Source organism: Bufo bufo, chromosome 8 (assembly GCF_905171765.1).
Source record: "Bufo bufo chromosome 8, aBufBuf1.1, whole genome shotgun sequence".
In the NCBI taxonomy this organism is placed as follows: domain Eukaryota; kingdom Metazoa; phylum Chordata; class Amphibia; order Anura; family Bufonidae; genus Bufo; species Bufo bufo.
The window spans coordinates 27377212-27401433 of NC_053396.1; the positions used below are offsets into that span (position 1 = coordinate 27377212).

The window sequence follows — 24222 nt, forward strand, 5'->3', positions numbered from 1 at the left end:
TATATTATTAAGTGTCATCTTACAGATACATAGGTCAACAGTAACCAGAAAGTGGCCAACCCCTTCAAAGATGGATCATGAGCATAGGTCATCAATATCAGGAGCCTGGAAATCCCTTTCATTTTAAACATCCTTATGCTTCCTTGTACATAAGTAGCATAGGTGGGACAAGTCTCTTGGGGTTTCGGAATGGCACCTAATACTCCCAGTCTCAAGAGTGCAACATGATAGTGTCAAACAGACATTCATTCATCTAATTGCCCCTGCGCCCTTCTCCTCTGCATTATTATTTATGATAAATCCTCCCAAGTTCCCTATACCTCCATCCACTCCAAACATTTGTAGCACTCATAGCAGGGTAGGTTGGTCACCCTATCATATCAGTAGATATCAGATCTCTAATATATACTGCTGCCTGGTGCTCATTCTCTTGGATAAGTCTAGCTTAGAGATAAGCGAATTTCCAAAAATTTGTTTCTGGTCCGATTTGTCAGAATTGGCCAAGAAATTCTATCTGGGTATGAATAATTTCTACTTAAATGAAAATTACTTTATTATTAAATGTTTGGAAGATCTCTCTTTCGGAAAATTCTCCCAAATGGAATCTCAAGGAATTCTGATTCTAATGAATCAAAATTTATAAAAAATTTATATCAAATTTAGATTCTATAGTTAATGGCTAGTCTAGCTCTAAAGTAAGGGTCTCATTGGACACAAACACCTATCAGCTGCTCAGACACAACATCTAATTGGTTGTACAAAAAATTAAACGACCTAGCACTGTTTTTATATCTACAAATTCCGTGGCTCCCACGGCAATGGAGCCCTATGTAAAAGCTTACTGTGCCTATACTATCTTGATCAAAATTAGTAGACACAAAGTCATAAGACAATCTCAAAATGGCTGAGGTTTTGAGACCAACTCAAAAAAGCTAATTTGAATATCTTCCACATTGAGGAGCAGTGGTTATGTCTTGGCGGAGGACAAATGATCTTTTTACCCTCATAGGTGCAGAGACAATGAGAGTCTTCCACTTCTTATTTCAGTTATCAGTCAGTGCATTACATGTTTACCACAACTGTACACTTAGATTTACATGCAGAGCCTGGTTCCTTGCTCCCGAATCATGTTGCGTTGCATTCACCCCCAGAAGAAATGACTACACTACATTATGTAGTTTAGAAATGTAATGGATCAATACTTCGGTGACCTCTATATTTTTTCAGTCTAAGTAAACATGAAGATACAATCTTCCCAGAGTCTGGAGACTGACTTAAGGATGAATGATTGGCACTGGGAATTTATAATGACTTCAGTTACTTGAGAAAATTTCCAGGATACAAAATACATCCATCAGAACCATGGGACAGAGCTCAATATGAAAGGATTGGGTTCATATGTACCTACGTTATTAGAGATTTGTCTTCCTCCATAGGATTATGGTATATTCTCGGTAAATATGACCAAGGAGACCAATCTCACAAAGAAAAATAGGTATAAGTTAAATTCATACAGGATAAACTCGATTGAATATCCTGAGTAGTGTCTTCAGACATAGATGTCACAAAAACAGAACAAAAACATGAACATTACAGAGATGTATCATTTAATATTACATTGCTTTCCTAAAAGAGGTTCAATCAATGGAACGTAGAACATCTCTACATTGGATCGCATTGGATCGCTTTAGGCATTTGCTATCTTGAGAGAAGAAGAGAACAAACCCTAGAGATCTTTGGCATTCCATCTGACCAAATGGGTCTGGTTGGTCCCGAAACAGGTGGCTACATCATCCTCCAAAAGAACCAAAGTCGGAGAAGAAGTTCCTGGTACTATCTAAGTAGGATTTCATGTACAGTACCCACAGAATCATAGCCAAGATACTTGGAGACATGTGTGACAACTTAGATGTTCTATGATCATGTGAATGATTCAAAATGGACAAAAATAAATAAATAAATTGGGAGGTGACAGTTTTTACAAGGTTGTAAATTTTGTTTTCTGAGGGCAAATCTGTTGTCCATTCACTTCTATGTGCTCAGAGTCACACATGCACTCCCTCTGGAAAAAAAAAAATGCTACATTTTCCAAGTTGAACTGATTTTTCCAGTAAACAAGATGTATGAGCTCCATACATCACAAATACAGAAGTGGCCTACATACCTATCTTCTATCCAAAACACAGTACAGCAGAATGTGTACATGTGTGAATATAACAAAAAACAACTTTCTATTTCAGCCCATAATTTGTCACCAGGGGTGGTCTGAAGTAAGAGCTTAAGTGAGAGAATATCAACATGCCCATTAAAATGTCTGCAGTCTTTGGGCTCCATCTATTTCAGATTACTTAGAACTGTCTATTTGCTTCAAATCAAATCTTTATGTTGGAATGTTTTGTTCTAAGCACAATGCAGTTCACTTGTCGAGAGAGCGCCAAATAATCATCTAATTGTCTACTGCACTTGGCTCTTGGAGCTAAACATATGGTCTTTATATGCAATTTCAGCTACTTTTTCTGTCAACAAGATACCACAAAAATAGAGATTTAATCAAATCTGAAACTTTTTCAATACCAGATGATTCTATTTTTATGCTGGGAAGATACTATTTGAAATTGATATTAGTATAATATTTAAGCAGTGATTTATACTGAAGAGCTACTCACTCTGGCAGGAGACATCTCACAAAGTTGTATGGGCGGGAGCCGAGCCTGATGCCTTTGAGGCTACCTCTCCGTTAAAATCATTTTGAGACCTAAGAGTGAAAGCTCTCAGCAGCTGAACCCGGATATACCCATAATTTCACCCAGGATCGCGCAGGGCAAGGGCTCTTTTATTTACTATGTCGTCACTGGCTCTGATGGGGGGGCCTTTAGGGCTGCCCTAGCCATTTTAGAGGCTAGGGCAGCGCTAAAGCCCACCCATCAGTGCCGGTGACGTCACCGGGCTCACTGCTGGGTGGAAGCCTCCGCCTGGCAGCCCGAAGGAGAGCCCTGTTCGTCACCGTAACTCCACAAAATGCCTTTGTCCTGCGCAATTCAGCGCAGGGCAAAGGAGAGCATGGGAGCTTGAACTGCTCCGATGCTCTTGTTCGGGGGGGGGGGGCACATGGGTGAAATTCTAGGTATGTCCGGGTTCAGCTCTGAACCCGGACAACCCCTTTAATCTATCTCAAGCCATGTCTAAATGCGAGCAATGCAAACCGCCTATTTTCATCTCTTCAGTTCTACAAGTTGAAGGACAATCTCTTACTGCAGCTATGATAGATGTTAATATGAGAATCTAAATATTTGGAAACAGAGAAGATGTTGCAGTTACAATATTTTTTGTTCCCCTTTCTAGCCAGTGCTATAGTTTGCATCATGCTTTGAGATCATGACTTTTTTTTACTTATATTGGCCTGAGGTCTATTAGGGCAGTGTTCAGTTAGGCATTATACACTTTTGTGCTAGCATTTCAAGCTTTTAGATGACTAATGTCCAGTATATATAAAGGAAGGAACCAATGACAGCTCTAGAAACAGTATAAGGAACCTTTAAATACAGTTCTTTGTTGACTTCAAATTAACTTACTGTTATTCTTCTACAGAGTATCTACTTTATGGTAAAACATGTCTACAAGTGCCCCAGTCAAGTGTCTGATAAAGGGGTAACGTCAAGGGATTGGTTACATTGGATACCATAAAAGACTAGACTCCCTAAGACTCCATCATCCCAAGGGACCTTTGATCATATGATTCCAGCCTTCGAATGTGTGTCCTCCAGCTGTCCTTTTTGCTTCTTCATACTGAATTGATGTCCTGTCATGTATCCTCCTGGTACTATCCACAGTGAGGTCAACTATAACACTGTAAATGCTTTTTTGCGCATGAATTATATCTCTACATGGAATACTAGATAATGTTCTATGATGAGCCTTATTGTATCTTTTTAGCTATTGGCCCAAAGGTATCCCAGAGATGATAGGTTATTGTTGAGATTTATCATATATTTTGGTTGGCTTGGTAGTCTACCTACTTGACTTTCTTCGCCTAATTAGGTGCCAGAGGTATCATCCTCTCCAATCACAAACTTGCCCCTCCTTTAAGGATCTCCAGTCCAGGATACTTTGTGCATATTCCCATTAGGCTTGGGTACTATCATCATTTCAGACCAATGCACTGATATGTACAAAATCTGTGTTTCATTTCTAGGTTCCAGAAGGTGCCTCATGGTGGTCACATACATCTTCTTACTCCTTAGGTTTTCTGTTCCTGGAATGGATGAGCATGTCATTTCCAGGAACAGCATAGGGGTGGGCAGTCGACAGTGCTGTAATCCTGTGAACGAAATCCTCCCGCATCTATTAGCGCATGCACAGCGTAGACTCAACACATGCACCGAGAGATGGTGAAGGACGCTGTCCTTAAGATTACAGCCCTGTCCACCGCACTGCCTCTATGCTGTCCCTGGAAATGACATTCCTGTCCATACCAGTGACAGAAAACTTAAGGTGGTAGTACTATATCCACAGGAGTTGCAACCCTTAGCTGGTCAGAGGCAGTAATTCAGATGGAGGACTTGGAGAGATCAGGAAAGGTTGGCTCCACCGTTCATGCCACAATTTGGTCAGGGCAAAGCTTAGGTTGCTGATTGGGCATGTGTCCTGGGTGAAGCATGTGTAAAGAGGGTATCAACAAGCTTTGGCCAGGGTATTTAGGCACTGGGCTTGGGGCCAAAACTGATTTGCTGCCCTGGGTGAAGGAAAGGCTAGCTATATCAATTTTATTTCTGGCTGAACTAGGCACAGTGTGGCAGATTTATAGATGCTGGTTCAGTCTCAGGCCCCTTCCCTTACAGTAAGCCTATTGCATACATTAGACCTCACTGTCCACAGTCCAATATAACTGCTGCTCATTGGCTGCTGTCTGTTTCATTGTACAACCTTTTTATTGCTTCTTTTTCCTACTAATTGCGACCAGTGTTGGACTGTTGCTCCCCCATTTCCCTATAGCTAATGATTAATATCTTAGCAAGTGAATGCCAGGGTTTGGGAAGCTCTTACCTCCACCAACCATACTTTTCCATGCGCTGGGTTTATTTTTGGTAATCCTATCAATTTTCTACTGTGTAGAAGAAAAACATATTGCATTCAATTAAAGATATTCAAATAAACAGTATTGGTCTCTCTCAGTAACTTATACAGTAGATGATGGCCCAGAGGGCCCTGCCATATATGATGTACGTATGCCGTAATAGAACATATGGAAGGGGTTGTCTTCATAACAGAACTTCTTTAAAGTGTTTTTTTTTTGTTTTGTGCGGACTACTCACTTACCTGTGGAATATACACAGTTAAAGGCACACATATGGACACACTGTACAGTGATTGTTGTCCACCTTACAATAACCATCAGTTCTTTCCATTCATTCCCCATCAAAAATTTACTAACCAATGCGAAGCATTTCTATGGACACCAAACATTTTCTTACGACCATGTTAATAACAAAGCCATCCTTTGTGTTGTAGTTATGTTGAGAACAGTTGCTTCGTCTTTACGGATTCTTCAGCCTGAGAAAAACATTTGGTGGGAATTGCTGCCATAATTCATAAATCACTAATACGTTCTGCTTGTCAGGCTTAACCTAAGCAGCAGCTAGGGAAGATGTGTATTATCTAAAAAAGTTTAACCTCAATTTGAGCTGTCCCGACTGGAAACAATTGGGGACTTTAAGAGTCAGCAGATATAAGTGAAAGATTTCAGAAGTTCCGATTCCAAGCTCTTCGAGATGAACATTACGTTTTCAGGAGCACATTCCAATCTTATGCTGTAAAAAGCTATTTTACATTTCAAGGACCATTGAATCTGCTGCGGCATTTTCTATTATGTCACTCCATGACATCCATATGCATTAATAGGTGGAAGTGGCCCCTTGCCTACAGATGTACAAATTACACATTTGGCATGTCCGCCTTTGTCATGCTTGAGTTAGTCAAGAAGCCTAAAAAGCCATCCTGCTTCTCCAAACCCTTCTCAATGCTGGATGTCATAAATACCAAGAAAACCACGCTCCAGCTCTGGAGAGAGACAACCATATTTCTCCTCAGTCATTTCCAGGAGAAGTGCTATATCTAATACTGGGCAATGATGCCACTTTTGTAGGAATAAGGAAATCCAATGGTGTCAAACAGTGCCTACTACATTCGATTTGACTGAGATAGTTTGTTATATATTGCAAAAGAAAGTATAAATCTTCTGGCTGCCTAATTTAAGGTGCCCACTGTATTGTGGTCTTTTTATTTTTATGGTCTGAAACCCAGAGGAATCATGGTCAAGAAGCTGGTGATCTGCACCTACTCATAGAGTAGATTTTAAGCAGTGAAGTGGAATCAAAATATCTGGGAAGTACTATTTCCCCTTGTAGAGAGCACCTAGTAGATGTGAGGAGTCTCACAGGCCATGCTATGCTCCTCCTATAGAATAGCAACCTTCCAACTGGTGGAACTAAAGGCATATCCTTATTTTCTTTTTTTGTGAAGACAGCTAATGTAGCATCATATTGTACTATGAAACACAACAGATGTTCAGGAAGCTGCCAGAGCAATGTTCTAGAGATGCTAAAAGGTCAATAAACTAATTTAATTAAGTGTTGATGTAATTTTTCAACATACAACATGCCAACACATATCGACCACTAGCACTATCGACTGCTTTGAATGTAAGGTACCATGCCAGAAGCCGAAGCAATGTTTGTTGTTGCCTCTTTGGCAAAAACAATGGCAGGACCCCCCCACCCTCCTCCACAGCAGTGCCATATAATTTATGATAGCTTAAGATGGGCATAGACATCAGACATTGTTGGCATCCCTTGGAACCGAACCTGAGTTCGGGAAATGTTTTTTTAAGGTAGAAATACATTTCTGAAGGTATTATGCGAAGTCTCGCGATACTTCACAAAGTAATAACTTCGGCCCATCAGAGCCAATACATTCTAATACTGTACGAAGCGCTCGCTATCCCAATATCCCAATGCGCCCAATTTATGACAAGAAGCACACCTCCGACAGTCCGTGTGCCTAAATTGGTATAGATTTTAGTCTTCTTTTACACAAGAAAACTAAAGAAGAAAATAAAATAAATGTGATGGACCCGCTGGCCCCACCCCCACCATGCCCGCTTTTCAGGAAAGTGGTGATGGCAAAGGAGAAATGGAACGGCTCTTAAAAAATGGGGATGTGTCAGAGCTAGCTGAGATCCTGAGCCTGATAAAATAATTTCTTCTACACAGCTTTTGAAGATTATAGGAGTGTCCTGTATGTCTGTAAGTGTAATTTTCCCCTCCTTATCTGTTCTGTGAGTTTCAGAGCTTAAAACAAACATAGTGGAAAGTAAAGGAAAGGACATCACAGCAGTACAGTGGTGGCAGATTCCACAGAAGGAAGACGGTCCCTGCTTGTGAGAGAAATGCATCAAGCTGTGCAGCTGAAACAAAGAAAAGACATTAGGGAAGCCAAAAAAAGTTAGGATTGTACAAAGCCACAGTCATTATGCAAACTTTCTTTGAAAACTCACCTACGCTTTAAACACGACATAATCACGACACATCAAGAATACCCAGCAATGTTCTACATTACATCGTACCCTCAAATCTCAGGTGCTTAGCTTTGGAATGAGAAATGTTTAAATTTATGGATCTTATGTGATGCAGCTGATGTTACTGGATTTACCTGCGGTGTTACAGAGATATCAACTCAATTTAAGCAAATACACCTTTAAGCCACACTGAAATGTCTGCAAGCTTTTCTAAAACTTCGAACTGTAAAGTAATGAGATGCTGTGCTGTATGTGATTAACTCTAAGTATGAGGAACGCAGCTGTGTGAGTGAAACGGTTAGTCAACAATCTGGTGCCTAACGTTTATTGGTACAGTTGCTGCTAAAGGAAATCAGCAATCTGCAGTTTAGGCTTTCTGTGGATAAGGTATGACTGGTTGTTAGCCTATCACATTATACTAGGTAACTCTTCTGATTAACTCATAGACTGTCCGGCCATGAAATGAATTCTCAGTGTCTTGGCATGATGGAAGAACAAAATGACTAATTTCATAATCACAGTGCCCTCAGACAGCTAGAGTAGACATTAAGACAGGGCTAAAGAATTAATAAGTCAAACATCCGACTCAATTCTTATACCTTTCCATAGTTCCATCCATCTTCAACTCCTCTATAAATGGCTCATGCCTAATAACACATTTGCTGTAGTAAAATCATGGTAGCATCAGGTTTTTTAACACTTTCATCACCATCATGAAATATTTTTATTTTGAAAGCATTGTTGGAGTCAGTAGGTTTCCACAGACTCCATTGACTCTGACTCCACCATTTTGAGCAGTCATCTGACAGCATAAAGGAAGGTTTCAATGTTGTAACGTTTCGGCCTATTGGCCTTCTTCAGACTAATGCCGCTGGTGATGGAGAGAAGAAGAGTAGGCTGGCGCTCTGTCAGAGTATATTGCGGAAGTACCGCTAGTGAAGTTGGCGCCAACTTCACTAGCGGGCCGAAACGTTACAACATTGAAGCCGCAATATCTACTCAATAAAAAGCAAAACAAGCTTTCAAATTACGCTGGGGTTTGTCTATTTTTGTTTATCTGGGGCGGGAACCCTACTCCAAGCTACAACAGAGTGCGACAAGGTTTTAACCAAGCATAAAGGAAGGGGCACTCGACTTTGGCCAAACCGTATTATTGTTCCAGGCTTTACCTGGCTGTAAATTTTGAAGTTTCCACACTCCAACGAGACAAAAAGTCAAAGGAATATATTCAATTTTGGATTCTCCTAAAACAAGGAGCATTGGACTTTGGCCAAATCGTATTATTGTTCCAGGCTTTACCTGGCTGTAAATGTTGAAGTTTCCACACTCCAACGAGACAAAAAGTCAAAGAAATATATTCAATTTTGTATTCTCCTAAAACAATCTGTGACAAAGATACTGACTGGCTATACAGACAAGGAAGGCAATTTCCCAGACATCACTGGGGATAATCAAGGAAACAGGTCAGCACTTCACCTTTATTTGCACGCTGCACGGGGAAGGAGCAACCTCCAGTTGATGCAAGTGATGAATCCCAGCAGCCGTGTCTTTTGTGAAATAAGCTTCTTATTATTTCTTCATAAAGCAAGAAGTCCTACAACCAGGACGCGTTTCGGCATGCAAGCCTTTTTCAACAGGTACTGTTAAAAAAGGCTTGCATGCCGAAACGCGTCCTGGTTGTAGGACTTCTTGCTTTATGAAGAAATAAAAAGAAGCTTATTTCACAAAAGACTCGGTTACTGGGATTCATCACTTGCATCACTGGGGATAAGGCACTGGATATTATGACTATAAGATCACTAGTTACAGGACATTGTGCAGTACGCAGCCCTGCAGGGTGAGCGAGAGTGAGGTCACAGGGGTAGTCACTAACCGAGGGTGTCTTTGGTACTCACAGTTTTTCATAAACCCTGGGCAGGCGTACAGCAGTGATGGAGAGGCTGGCACAGGAGTCCTCTGGGGCACTCTCAATGTATAGGGACCAGGCCGATGGTAGGTGAGGTGCCCTGGGTGTTGCAGGTTTAATGTGCCGGTGGCATAATCCCTTTAAGTTCGTGACGCCAGTGCCGGTAACGGTGGCACACCGATTGATGGTAGGAATAACTGAGGAACACAAGTTGCAGTGAACCAAAACTTCCTTTTACTGAAACAGTTAACTATTTACAGTCTTTGGTGATAATTCCATATGTAAGTAGTAACATGCAGGCTTTATAGCAATTGGCAGGCACAATGTTCTTGCAAGATACTCAGAGGGTTAAACACTTACAGATCAGGCTGCACTTTTCCTCAGAATCCTGTCTGTCTTTATCCCAAGGCCCGTATGCCCTATTGCTGGCTTTATCCTTGGTTAGGGAAAACTTCCTCAGGTATATGTCTCCTTGCTTTAAATATATCCTTCTGTTTGGCTGGAATATTAGCTCTGCTCTGTACTCTTATAGGAACTTCAGGTTTCTCAGGAGGTAACCTCTTCTCCTGGTGGCAAACTTCTGAGCTTCCCTTGCTCAGGAACCTCAGGCAGGCTAGACTGCACTCACTAGCCTCCTGGACTACACTGAACTAACTCCTTCCTGACTGGGCCTAACTATATATACTAGGGGGTTCCCTAGCTCCCTCTACAGCTTGGGAAGAGAAATTACACCCCTAACAGGCCTGGTACACAGGAATTAACATAGCATTACAATGCAATACAAAACACCATTCTCCCACAGGAGGTGGGAGCAAACATAACCCTTAGTAGTGCCCACCTTTACGTAGTGGGACACTACAATTGCACCACTAGATCTCCTCAAAAAGGACACTTTCTGACCAGGTCCCTAGAGACACTTGCTTGTTGGATTACCTAGGACTGGACAGCTACCAGGACCATCCATAGGGTGACCATGAAATATACATAAGCAATATCAGGAGGCAATGCATGCCATCTCATTGGCAGTAGTGTACAAGATGGAGACCCTTTACTCAAGAAAGAAGGGTCTTTCTTCCTTGACCAATTCACCATCGTTTTTTTTGCTAATGCAGATTCCCCAAAGAGTGAAGATGTAAAATGAATATCACTACATTGTAGCACATGGAATGAGACCAACCAGGACTAGCCTGCCTCTTACCAAAGGCGAGAAACTATATTTTTTTTTTGAGTGTTGCCTCAACATGAAATATACCACTGGATCACCGGTTTACCAGGGATCTGCCCTCTCTTTTTTAAAGGGTGTCCATGGTCTAAGTTGGCACCAATGTGTAACATTTTCTATTGGCATGTGCCAACAAACCTGAGATTGACTGAACTAAATCTAACCAGCTGGTCTAATTTGCGACCACACACAGCAATAATGGCCAAATTGCACAATTACCTGAGCTCTTTTTTCACCCTTGGCACAGTTGAACTGAGTTGAAAATCATCCACAAAAGTTTAAAAAATTGTAACCGTCCAAATAAATCTGGATATAATTAGGACAGTATCAACAATATCAAGACCACCTTGACTTCTGTGTAGAATATTCCGAACCCTTCATAAATTCATGCCAGGATGTCCCGTCTCCTACAATCTGCTAATATGATTTGGTTGCATTGTCCTATGAGTTAAGCACTTCTGAAATGACTTTTTTTTGTGAAGTAAGTAGTTGTCGAAGCCATCCTTGGTTTGGTTTTGAGCTGAATTTGTCTTGGTAGGAATAGAACAAAGCACTTTTACTGCCATTTGTATTCATATGTGAAGAGCATCGCAGCTTTCTGCTGTGCAATTTATCAAGGCAGACAGAATCAGACATTATCAGAGAAAAATTAGGCTGCAGGATTTTTCCTTATAGACTGGAAGAGATATGCCCTCCTTAGATGTAATGATAATGGTATAAAAAATAATCCCCAAAGAGCTCTTGGACAGAGCTGAGTAAAGGGACTGTTCGGCCTAGGAGCAGACAAAACCAATAGTTGGAACTTGTTCCCAATTTAAACAAAAACTCACCTGTCCACAGTACTGCCGTTCCTGCACTGCTGACTCATTCCAGGCCACAAATGGCTTGACCCTGTAACCAATGCTGCCAACCACTGGCCTCACTAGAACGGCACATCGTTAGCACCTCACACATGCTGTTCTAGGACATGTGACAGCTGAGGACAGAGATTAGCTGCAGCAGCCATGGTACCAAGCCATGGGGGAGTGTATTTTTTTCTTTTTGGGTTCCGACCATTGGGTTTGTAAGCTCCTAGGCTGGAGCCCTTTAAGGTAGCCACACACATTAGACAGCTGTTGTCCAAAGGGCCATCTGACTGATAACTGCACCCCCTGAATCCACCATAAACATGCACGGCACCCATAAAGCCACAGGTGAGGCCATCATTGTATGTATATATTTGTCTATTACTTTTGAGCACCTCTGAACGAAAGTTCATATCAAGCTGTCACAGACTGGCTAGTCATTGCTGCTACAAACATTATGAGTGGGTTTTGACAGTGGGTAAGGTCAGATATATTCTGGGGATCTATGCCACCAGGGATAATACTAGGGTTTGCAACCAGTTGACCAATTCAACCATGGTCATAAATTTTGGTGGTGTATCTCCTAGACTAAGAAGCAACATAGAAGATATAGATGTAAATGCATGAAGTTGCCCAAAAAGGAGTTTGGTGGAGAAAAGAAGAGTCACATTAATGCAGAGACTGATGGTTTCCTAACTATATAGGTACTGGTAGAGTTTGGTCATGGATCAGCTGGAGAGGACAATGCATGACATAATCTTACTAGCCGAGCTATACGTTTATGTGTATAGGGATGAGTGAGAATAGCTCTTAACTGAACAAGCCTTTGACCAACAGCAACTAAAGATGTATTGGCTGGTTCTGCTTTTGGTGGGACCGCCCAACTATCCCTCGACAGAGGATGTTTCGGGAAAGAATCGAGCATGTTGAATTTAAACGCTTGAAATAAGCTGCCACCAAAGGTATCTAATGAAGGCTTACTCCCACCTGCCCATTGTGAACACACGCATGCTTGACTGAGCCAAATTGGAAAGAATAGCTGCCTGTACACCATTAGTCATTTGTCCAACAGTTATTGAGTGTATTTAGGCACCACATAAGGAGACGACAATATTATAATAGAACGTGGGCCAGGTTAAGATTTTGCATTGGAGCCCAGAAGCTACAAGTCATGCCGTTGCCACCATACATGGTTTTGCATAATGCAGGAGTGGAACGTCAAATAGATTTTTACGGGTTAACAGAATGGAACATTCGTGGAACATTAGGCAATTTTTAGTTTCAGTCTCTCATCAAGTTACAGTAATTACATATAATAGAATTTTACAAGGCACTGTAGATGCTGGTCATGTTATGTCAATGTTCAGTGAGTCTCACGGTGAGTCTAATGTCAATTTCATATTATAGTCATAACCTTGCATAAAATAGGTTGCAGTCCTAAAAATTTATGGAAAATCAAGATATTTATGATTAGTCATAAATAATCTGTTTATGATGCCTGTTGAGCAGTCCAGCCTGTCTGACTACATATGATCAAAACTGGTTTCTCCTTAAAAAACTTGACCTAAAGGCAAACTTACAAATACTTTTACATTTTGTAAAGTAAGTAAACTGGGTTATAAGTTTGTAACATCCTATGAAGGACAAATGAAGAGGGTTTAGTACTTGGTAATTTTCCTCTACCCCTTTGGAGCTCAGTGGTGAATTGGCGAATGGAATCCCTCTCACTCCAAAGTTAGGCTCTGTTTACACCATCGAAACATTTGTGGTATATCGATAATTGTCAGATAGAGGTGGGTCCCACTTCTGGGACCTTCTCGAGAATGGGGCCTCTGAAGTGAAGGGAGAGCAACTGTGCATGTATGGCCACCCTCCATCCACCGCATGGGAGTGCTGAAAATATATGATCTCTGGCTTGGCTATTTCCGGAAGTCCCATAGCGGTGAATGGAACGGTGGCCGCGTTTGTGTGCCTTGCTCTTCATTTACTACTATAGGAGGAAACAGGTGAGTATGTAATGATTTTTTATTTTTTGGATTCATGTATTTTTTAATGTGGATCTCACTCATATTGCATGGTCTGAACCAACAAGTGGATCACATTGTGTCTGCCTGGCTTAGGTCATCATGTTCTTCTGTAGGCCAAGGTGGTCACCTTTAATAGTACATAATTACAGATGACATCATAAGTACTTCCTTCACCCTACATATTGGGTGATGGTTGCACTTGCCATAGCTAAGCACTAAGACTTTTTGGGTGGGGCAGAATAGGTGACCAAGCAGGTGTCTCTCAACCTTCCCTATAAATGACCACATGAAGGATGCAAAACTCTACCTTGAAACTCTTATATATAGATAATACATACAAATTACCATGGGCTATAATAGTAATATATTACTAAATAGCAGTACTCTTCCATTTTATTTATTTTGAATGTCGCTCAGTCCCAAATTAACCCTTGGATTGTTGAAAGGAGCTGTTCCCGGAAGGGGTTTATAACGAAATGTTCACATAAATAGTGGTATGAGCTAATCTTTCATCAAAAATAAACATAACATATTGTTACACAAGTAATCCACCGAATCTTGAGGTCAGGGATAGTTTTTCTCTTGGGTTACATAAATGCATCGATGATTGTAGCATAGATAAAAAGTTATGTGTTACATGGGACATGTAGGCACATAAGTCAACCTAATAATGTTGGTGTCATGAAGTAAGTAAAAGTAGAATTGCCCTTTCAATGGAATCTGTCAGCAGTTTTTATTGGTGCAAATGCTGACAGACATAGGTAGGGGCAGGGAACAGGAGGTAATACATATCTCTGTCCCCACTTTTAGGCAATGGAGTGCTGTAAAATGTAACTTTGAATTATGTGGGCGTCACTCCTGCAAGTGCATCGTAAGTAGAAACATAGAATGTGTCGGCAGATAAGAACCATTTGGCCCATCTAGTCTGCCCAATATACTGAATACTATGAATAGCCCCTGGCCCTATCTTATATGAGTGTATCGGGGGCAGGCCCATAGGCTTCAGTACTTCACAGGCCCTCACCTCTGCTGTAGTGGTCTCTTGGTTTGATGCTACAAAGTTAATTTTCAAAGCACTCTATTGGTTAAAAGCATGGACAGAACTATATATTACCTCCTGTCCCCTGCCAATATGGCCTAAGTCTGTCAGCAGTTTTGTATTGACAAAACTGCTGACAGACTCCATGAAAACATATGGTAAACACTGAACCGCTAAAGCCTAAAACTGGCCATACAAATCAGATAAATGTTGGCCTAATCCACCAATTTGATGACCATCTAATGTGTATGGGGGCCATCTGACTCTTCCCCCGATGACTGATGGAGTTAAATTGCCGAATCCTTTCGTTCTTGGAGAGATAAGCATCTGGCAGATGGGTCTGGCAGTATCTTTCTCCCCCACTCTGTTCAGGGATGCTCAGTAGAGTGTTCATGTGTACAGAGGAGGGAATCAATTCTAAACAAATTGGATTTCACCTGAATTTTGTAACATTTTCAGGCCAATTGGAGCATTATCGATTCAAGCAGAATTAATTTGAACCCATATCGAATCAGTTGACCGATTTGGCCATATCCAGCCAAAATCAAATTTCAAGAGATTCGTTCATCTCTATACATGTGTATTGATGGGTCGGGAGAGATAGCTGTTGGTAGAGCAACTATTCCTCCTGACATTCCATACACATAAGATGGTCACTGTATTCTACTGACTCTCTTATGTGTATAGGCACCTTTAAAGGCTATAGAGAAGAGATTATTGAATTGATTCTAAATTAAGGTATTTGTCACAAATTTCATAAAAAATCTTTTACCAAATGAATTTGAAACTTTGGCGATTCGCTATGGACCAATCATGCAAAATGACGCCTGCCATTTTGCTGTTAAAGTGCCAGGGAAACAGCGCAGGGAGGATGTAACCAGAGGAACACATGACCCTGGGCTTTCCCAGAATGCGTTGCAGCACTAACACTATTGTGAGCTATGCCAATGATGTGAGACATCTTAGGGTCTTGCAGGGACAATGTAGAGATATATTTAGTTAGGTAGATTGATCTACTAGATAGAAAGTCAGGTTTATCAGTAGGGAGACCATAGGGGCAGTGTACTGTGTCTTACAGTGAGGGCAGCTGCTGGAGCTCTTCATGTGAACTGCAGACACAAAGATATTTTTGTTCTGTGCATATGCCCAGCCCCCCCCCCAAAAGAAAACTGTTACAAGGCTTCTATAGTTAATATGTATTTTTTAGGCATGTTCTCAGCACCACCAGCAGCATATATTTCATTGCATGCGCTGCACAATTGTGCCTTTTTCTTTTAAAAAAACCAGTTACAATTTTGCTATTGTTTATACTTGCACAATTCACTGCATTTAACTGCGCCACTACCAGTGTGCAGTGTGTTCGTAGCAGGGGATGTTTAATTGCTCCTCTGTTGATTACGGAAAAAACATTGCAATTTTGCTACCATATATATTTGTGCACTTTGTGTGCATTTTAGTGGGTCAGTCTCAGTGCAGTGTGTTTGTACCAAGGGATGGCTTGTTTTTCCGATAACCCTGTGTGTGTTTTTCCGATAACCCCGTGTCTGCCTCAAATTAGGGGCAATTTTTGTCATGTTTTTAAAGGGGTTGTCCCCTTTTTGACCTATCCTCAGAATGGATCATCAATATCAGATCGGCGGAGGTCTGACTCCGGCCACCCCTGCCTTCAGCTGTTTGAATCGAAGGCAGCACTTATACCAGCACTCCCCTCTCTGCTCTGTTTACCCGCTTGCCATAGCAATTTCAGTGGTGTGCAGGTGTAATTACAAGTATGGCGTCCCTATGCACTTCTATGGGATGGCTCCGTCTGTTCAAGTGAATACTACAGAGCCGTCCCATAGAAGTGAATAGGGACGCCATACTTGTAATTACACCTGCTCAGCACTGCAATTGCTGCGGTGAGTAGGTAAACAGAGCAGAAAATGCAGCGCGCGGTGGTGGTGTCGGGAGTCGGACCCCCGCCGATCCGATCTGAGGGTCGGTCATCAATAGTATAAAGCGGACAGCAAATCTGATGGCGAAGTGTGTTTTTAAGCAGGCTGCTTGTTCACACCATCAACCATGCGTTTTCCCATAGCTGTATATGTCTGTATTACTTCTCATATTATTTACTATTGCTGTCATTGCGATAGAGAGCTTAAAAAATGGGGAGAGAAAGAAACTGTAAAAAAAAATATAAAAAAAAAAGAAATGAAGAAAAAGAGAGAAAAAAATATCAGTCCTAGAATATCTTAGTGTCATACACTAATTTTCCAGCCAGTTGGAGCAATTTTGATTCAGGTAGAAATGATTCAGGCGCAAATCAAATTTTTTGACCTATTCGTTAGAACTGGACCCAAAACGAATTTCAGGAAATGTGCTCATCTCTGCTACAGAGGCTTCTACATATACATGATATCTATACTGACAGATATGTAGTCTGACAGCCAACAGATAAAAGGTAGAGACGTCCTTATAGTAATATGATGATCGTTCAATATTTGTATTAGGGCTATTGATAAAGCATTGAAACAATACGCCGGGACTGCTTCAACAATAGATCCTCATAATGGGAACATTATCTGATCTGGTTCCTTTTGTCCAGCATTAGGTAGGACATTGCCACCATTGTTTGCCCGCACTGATAGAATTCACCAAATGGGATCAGTCAGCTCAATACAACACTTAATGATGAAGGTTAATACTGAGAATCGTCTCCACGACATGGGCTTAGGGCTACTTTCACACCAGCGTTTGAGTTTTCCGGTATTGAGATCCGTCATAGGGGCTCAATACCGAAAAAAAAAAACGCTTCCGTTTTGTCCCCATTCATTGTCAATGGGGACAAAATTGAACTGAACAGAACGGAGCGCTCCAAAATGCATTCTGTTCCATTTAGTTGCGTTCCCATACCGGAGAGCAAACCGCAACATGTTGTAGTTTGCTTTCCGTCCTGGGATGCGGAGCAAGATGGATCTGGCATGACCCCCAATGCAAGTCAATGGGGACTGATCCGTTTTATCTGACACAATAGAAAACGGAACCGTCCCCCATTGACTTTCAATGGAGTTCATGACGGATCCGTCTTGGCTATGTTAAAGATAATACAACCGGATCTGTTCATAACTGCCGGATCCAGCAAAAACGCCCGTGTGACAGTAGCCTTAGAGTGACGCAAAGTCAAAATGACCCCCGAATCTGGAGGTGATATGTAGATGCGAAATACTTGCTTGAGCCCACATGCTACTGATCCAAACCTGACAGATCTTATGTCCCGTCTCCAGCTTTGGATGTACTACATTTTAAGGCTTTAGTTGTACAAAAACAAAAAATGCTAAAATAATTCCGGCCCATGAACACATGCCGAAGGAGAACCTGGAGTGTGAATATCCGACGAGGCAGAAGATATTAATATTTTTTTTAATTATGAATGCATTATTATTAGAGATAAGCAAAGTATTCAAAAATTTTATTCAGCTGCTTCACCGAATTTTACCCAAACATTTGCTTTGTGACGAAGCAATTCATTTCTTTGTAAGTAGTGGGTGCAATGACAGGGAACGGCGATTGCCCCGCCCCCGTCATTGTACCAGATGCCGCGTTCATAGTGATTGAGGCATCTAGCAGTAATAACACAGTGTAAAAGTTAAAAAATAAATAAAAATAAATTATGCTTGCCCTCATCTATTTGCTCACAAAGAGCCGGCTGCCGCCATCTTGATTAAAGATCTAGCGCAAAATCTTGCGCGGCCCGTGAGGACTTCATCATGTCAGCCGGCGTGGTGACATCATACGTCACTGTGCATGGGATTTCGTGCGAGATCTTTAATCAAGAAGGCGGCGGCTGGCCTATCGCGGGCAAATGGATGAGGTAAGTATAATTTTTTTGTTTTTTTACCGCCATTCAGGGAAAATTGATTCTCTACTACGAAGCACAAGGAAATTTTCCCTGTGTGTCCATATTGCGTTCCTTGTGCTGCCATAGCGTGCACCACGGCACCATACTGTTCCCTACAAGCGTTGTTTTTTTTGTAGAATTTGATTGTAATACGGCATCTGACGGAAAGTCTAATGTGGATGTCACATATGGAGTCGGAGGTACGTGAAGGTACAATGTGGACTATATATGGCACCATATTCCGAATCATTACAGGTTTGTGTATGAGCCCTAACTTCCCCCTTGAAATTTTTAGAAATTAGAAAGCTGTCAGATATCTCTCCCGACTCCCCCATGGACATGTCTGCTTGGCCGAACGTGTATGTGTCCTCAACAGGGAGAGGGGTGAAAGCCGCTGCAAGACCCCTCTGGTGATGTCTCCTCAAGAACAAAAGGATTGGGCATGTTGAAATCCAACTGCCTGATCCTTATCTGCCATGACATCAGGCATTGGGGAAGAGTCCAGAGGCCCCTCTTATGCACATTAGACGGTCAGCCAGTCTCGCCGAAATCAGAGGATGTCTATAGCTAGCTTAATGCATGCCAGCTGACTTGTCTTTTGAGGAGCCCTGGTTCTCCTTGGAGAGATCCAGCTGGATGTAGGGTGTCTTGCAGGCAATGTTCCCTGGTAAAGAAAATATGCGTTTATTGCCATATATTTTCCCAGGTTGATGTCACAGCTTCTATATGATAGCACTTAGGACTCATGCACAGCACGTTCATGCTCTGTTATTGGAAAACTGAAATTTTCACTGGTTTTCCAGTGTTTTTGGAGATTTTGTTAAGGGCTCATGGACACAAACGTATTTTTCTTCCGTTTCCGTTCAGTTTTTTTTACAGGTCCATATGCGTGGACCATTCATTTCAATTCGGCTTGAAAAAAAACCGGAAAAGACTCAGTGTTCATTCTGTGTCCGTTCCGCAAAAAAAATTGAACATGGACAAGGACAGACATTGTTACAATGGATTTGCAAAAAAAAAAAAACAGATGCAACATGGATGTCATATGGATGTCATTCTTTTTTTTTTTTTTTTTTTTGCGGATATGTGTTTTGCGGACTGCAAAATACATACGGTCGTGTGCATGAGCCCCAAGAGGGTTATCCCAGGAAAATAATTTCTATGCAATGACCAGAGCATTTTAAATAAAATTATAAAAATATATTTTTTTTTCGTCATAGAATTTTCCTCTCTGGTAGTGCCCCCTGCTGGCTATCCTTCTGGTCCGCCTTCACATGCATTCCGAGATGGACTGACATGCTCAGTAGCTTCTCTGCTCCTTTCCTTTTGCTGAGGCGAAAACTGAAACGGCGCCTCTCTCTCCCCAATGCCAATTTCTTAACCTAACCCCTTCCCTTAAGCCCATGGCCCTTCGGCTGCCCCCCTCTTGCCCCCACTTGGTGCTGCCTGGCCTCATTGGTGGTGCACTCCTGCATGGAAGGGACTATTTTCTATGCAGGGAAGCAAGGGGTTAACAAGAGCTTATTGCTATGCATCCCAGGAGCTACAAGTGCTTGATGAGCTGCTGCCCACCCATAGAAAGGGAAGAAAGTCCTCTAGATATGTGTGTTTAAAAAAAAAAAAACGTTTACAATTTGTGAGATAACCCCTTTAAGATCTTGCGTTTTTTCTGTGCGGATGCCATAACTTAGCAACCATCAGTGAAAAATGGACCGACCATCAGTGTGTTTTTTTTTTTCTCACTGACGGAAGAGATAGGACATGACAAAAGTCTGTGACAACAACAAAAAGATTGCTGCGTGAATGCACCAATTGATTTTGATGTTCAGTCCGGGTGACGTCTGTTTTAAAGTCAGGCGGACGTGAAAATTGTTTGTGTGCATGAGCTTTTAGAGAATAAGTGCAGCATTTACATCATTAGATGGCGGCGCTATAAGTGCAACGTTTTTCCAATCTCTCCAGCACAAGGAAGGTTTAGGTTTTAACTTTGATATTTTAATGTTCATAAAGTAAAACACTGCAATACGTACATTCATAAAGTAAAATACAGCAGTTCATACATGAGTAAAGTAAAATATTGCAATAAGCATATTTGTAAAGTAAAATACCGCAATGTGCACATTAGTAACATAGTACATAACATAGTAACATAGTACATAAGGCCGAAAAAAGACATTTGTCCATCCAGTTCGGCCTGTTATCCTGCAAGTTGATCCAGAGGAAGGCAAAAAAAAACCCTGTGAGGTAGAAGCCAATTTTCCTCACTTTAGGGGAATAAAAAATTCCTTCCCGACTCCAATCAGGCAATCAGAATAACTCCCTGGATCAACGACCCCTCTCTAGTATCTATAGCCTGTAATATTATTACACTCCAGAAATACATCCAGGCCCCTCTTGAACTCTTTTAGTGAACTCACCATCACCACCTCCTCAGGCAGAGAGTTCCATAGTCTCACTGCTCTTACCGTAAAGAATCCTCTTCTATGTTTGTGTAGAAACCTTCTTTCCTCCAGACGCAGAGGATGTCCCCTCGTCACAGTCACAGTCCTGGGGACAAATAGATGATGGGAGAGATCTCTGTACTGACCCCTGATATATTTATACATAGTAATTAGATCTCCCCTCAGTCGTCTTTTTTCTAAAGTGAATAACCCTAATGTTGATAATCTTTCAGGGTACTGTAGTCCCCCATTCTAGTTATTACTAGTTGCCCTCCTCTGAACCCTCTCCAGGTCTGCTATGTCTGCCTTGTTCACAGGAGCCCAGAACTGTACACAGTACTCCATGTGTGGTCTGACTAGTGATTTGTAAATTGGTAGGACTATGTTCTCATCTATGCCCCTTTTGATGCAACCCATTATCTTATTGGCCTTGACAGCAGCTGCCTGACACTGGTTTCTACAGCTTAGGCTACTTTCACACTCCCGTTTTGGCTTTCCGTTTGTCAGATCCGTTCAGGGCTCTCACCAGCGGTCCAAAACTGATCAGTTTTGCCCTAATGCATTCTGAATGGAAAAGGATCAGCTCAGAATGCATCAGTTTGCCTCCGATCAGTCTCCATTCCGCTCTGGAGGCTGCCTGCAGCGTTTTGGTGTCCGTCTGACGAAACTGAGCCAAACGGATCCGTTCTGACACACAATGGAAGTCAATGGGGACGGATCCGTTTTCTCTGACACAATCTGGCACAATAGAAAACGTTTTGGCTATGTTACAGATAATACAAACGGATACGTTCTGAACGGATGCAGGCGGTTGTATTATCTGATCGGATCCGTCTGTGCAGATCCATGATGGATCCGCACTAAACGCGAGTGTGAAAGTAGCCTTAGTTTGCTGTTCACTAAAATTCCTAGGTCCGTTTCCATGTCAGTTTTACCCAGTGTTTTACCATTTAGTATGTACGGGTGACTTGCATTATTCCTTCCCATGTGCAAAACCTTACATTTCAGTGTTAAACCTCATCTGCACTTCTCTGCCCAAGCCTCCAATCTATCCAGATCGCTCTGTAGTAGTATACTGTCCTCTTCAGTGTAAATTACTTTACACAGTTTAGTGTCATCTGCAAAAATGTATATTTTACTATGCAAGCCTTCTACAAGATCATTAATAAATATATTGAAGAGAATAGGGCCCAATACTGACCCCTGAGGTACCCCACTAGTGACAGTGACCCAATCTGAGTGTGTACCATTAATAACCACCCTCTGTTTTCTATCATTGTGCCAGTTACTTACCAACATACAGAAATTTTCACCGCTGTCAAGTCTAGAACTTACCTCCTCATAGAAACTGATTAAATTAGTTTGACATGACCGATTCCTCATGAAGCCATGCTGATATGGAGTTATTTGCTAATTTTCATTGAGGTACTTCAAGATAGCATCTCTTAGAAAACCTTCAAACAGTTTACCTACGACAGATGTTAAACTTACCAACCTATAGTTTCCGAGCTCTGTTTTTGGACCCTTTTTGAATATTGTCACCACATTTGCCATGTGCCAATCCTGTGGAAGACTCCCTGTCAATATAGAGTCCTTAAATATCAGAAATAAGGGTCTTGCTATGACATTACTTAATTTTCTTAGGATACGGAGGTGTATGCCATCTGGTCCTGGTGATTTGTCTATTTTAATATTTTTAAGACGCCGCTGTACTTCTTCCTGGGTCAGACAGGGCACTTTTAATGGGGAATTTATTTTTACATTCTGCATTTCATCTGACAGTTTTTTTTCTTCAGTGAATACAATGGAGAAAAAAATATTTAATAGCTTTGCTTTCTCCTCATCGCTCTCTGCAACTCCCCACTCATTACTCTGTAAAGGGCCGACACCTTCAGATTTATACTTTTTACCATTTATATAATTGAAGAACATTTTAGGGTTAATTTTTCTCTCTTTGGCAATTAATCTCTCGGTCTCTAGTTTGGCTGCTTTTATTTGTTTTTTACATATTCTATTTTCTTTCCTTATAGTTTTTCAGTGCTTCCTCACTACCCTCCTGTTTTAGTGATTTAAATGCTTTCTTTTTTTCATTTATTGCTTTCTTTTTATTTATCCACATTGGTTTCTTCTTGTTCCTTAACCTTTTATTCCCATAAGGTATGTACCTCTCACAATGAGATTTTAGGATACTTTTAAAAATATCCAATTTTGTGGCTGTATTTTTATTTTTGAGGATTTTGTCCCAGTTAGTTAGGCCTATGGCCTCTCTTAGTTGGCTAAATTTAGCTTTTTTGAAGTTTGGTATTTTTGTTCCTCCGTGTAGAAACGCTCTTTTGAATGATAATTAGAAGGTTATTACTTTATGGTCACTATTTCCCAGGTTTCCCCCAACCTGCACGTCTGTTGTTCTGTCAGGTCTATTGGTTAATACTAAGTCCAGTATGGCCGTCTCTCTAGTCGGGTCCTGAACCAGTTGGGAGAGGTAATGGTCTTTGGTTATTGCCAAGAACCTGTTTCCTTCATGAGATATACAGGTTTCAGTTTCCCAGTCTATATCTGGGTAGTTGAAGTCCCCCATAATAACCACCTCTTATGATTTGCCGCCTCGTCTATCTTGTTTAGTAGTAGATTTTCTAAAGTAAAGTAAAATACCGCAATACACACATTCATAAAGCAAAATACCACAATATGCATATAGGAGGATGGTACCTAAGAGTCATTTCCCCCCATGGGAGCAGCATGGAATACTGGCATATACAGTACAAGCTGAAATGGAATGGAAAACTCTCAGTGCCAGGGCATATCTGGTGCATGCACAGCTAGGGGTTAGCGGTTTATCTCTCCACTACAATATTATAGCTGATTATTCATCACTGTCTAATAACTACTTGTCATTCAGGATTCACCCAGGAACAGATAGAGCTTAAAACATCTTAGGGTACTTTCACACTAGCGTTGCTAGAATCCGGCAGGCAGTTCCGTTGGCGGAACTGCCTGCCGGATCTGGAAATCCATATGCAAATGGATATCTTTTTTTTCCGGATCGGTTAGATTTATTCATTGAAATACCGGATCCGTCTTTCCGGTATCATCCGGAATAATGGATCCGGTATTAAATTTTTTAAAGCTAGAAAGAACTGTGCATGCACAGACCGGAAAACGGATCCGTCAATGCAGTAATTTCCGGAACACTTGGTACCGGATCCGGCATCAATGTATTTCAATGGAAATGAATGCCGGATCCGGCAAGCGCAGTAGTGTTCCGGAATTTTGGCCGGAAAAAATACCGTAC

General features: G+C 41.4%; 1 protein-coding gene across 1 annotated transcript in view; it reads right to left on the reverse strand.

Annotated features, from left to right (window-relative positions):
* Positions 1-24222, reverse strand: part of AVPR2 (arginine vasopressin receptor 2) — a 65200-nt gene that overhangs the window by 39828 nt on the left and 1150 nt on the right. The window lies entirely within an intron of this gene.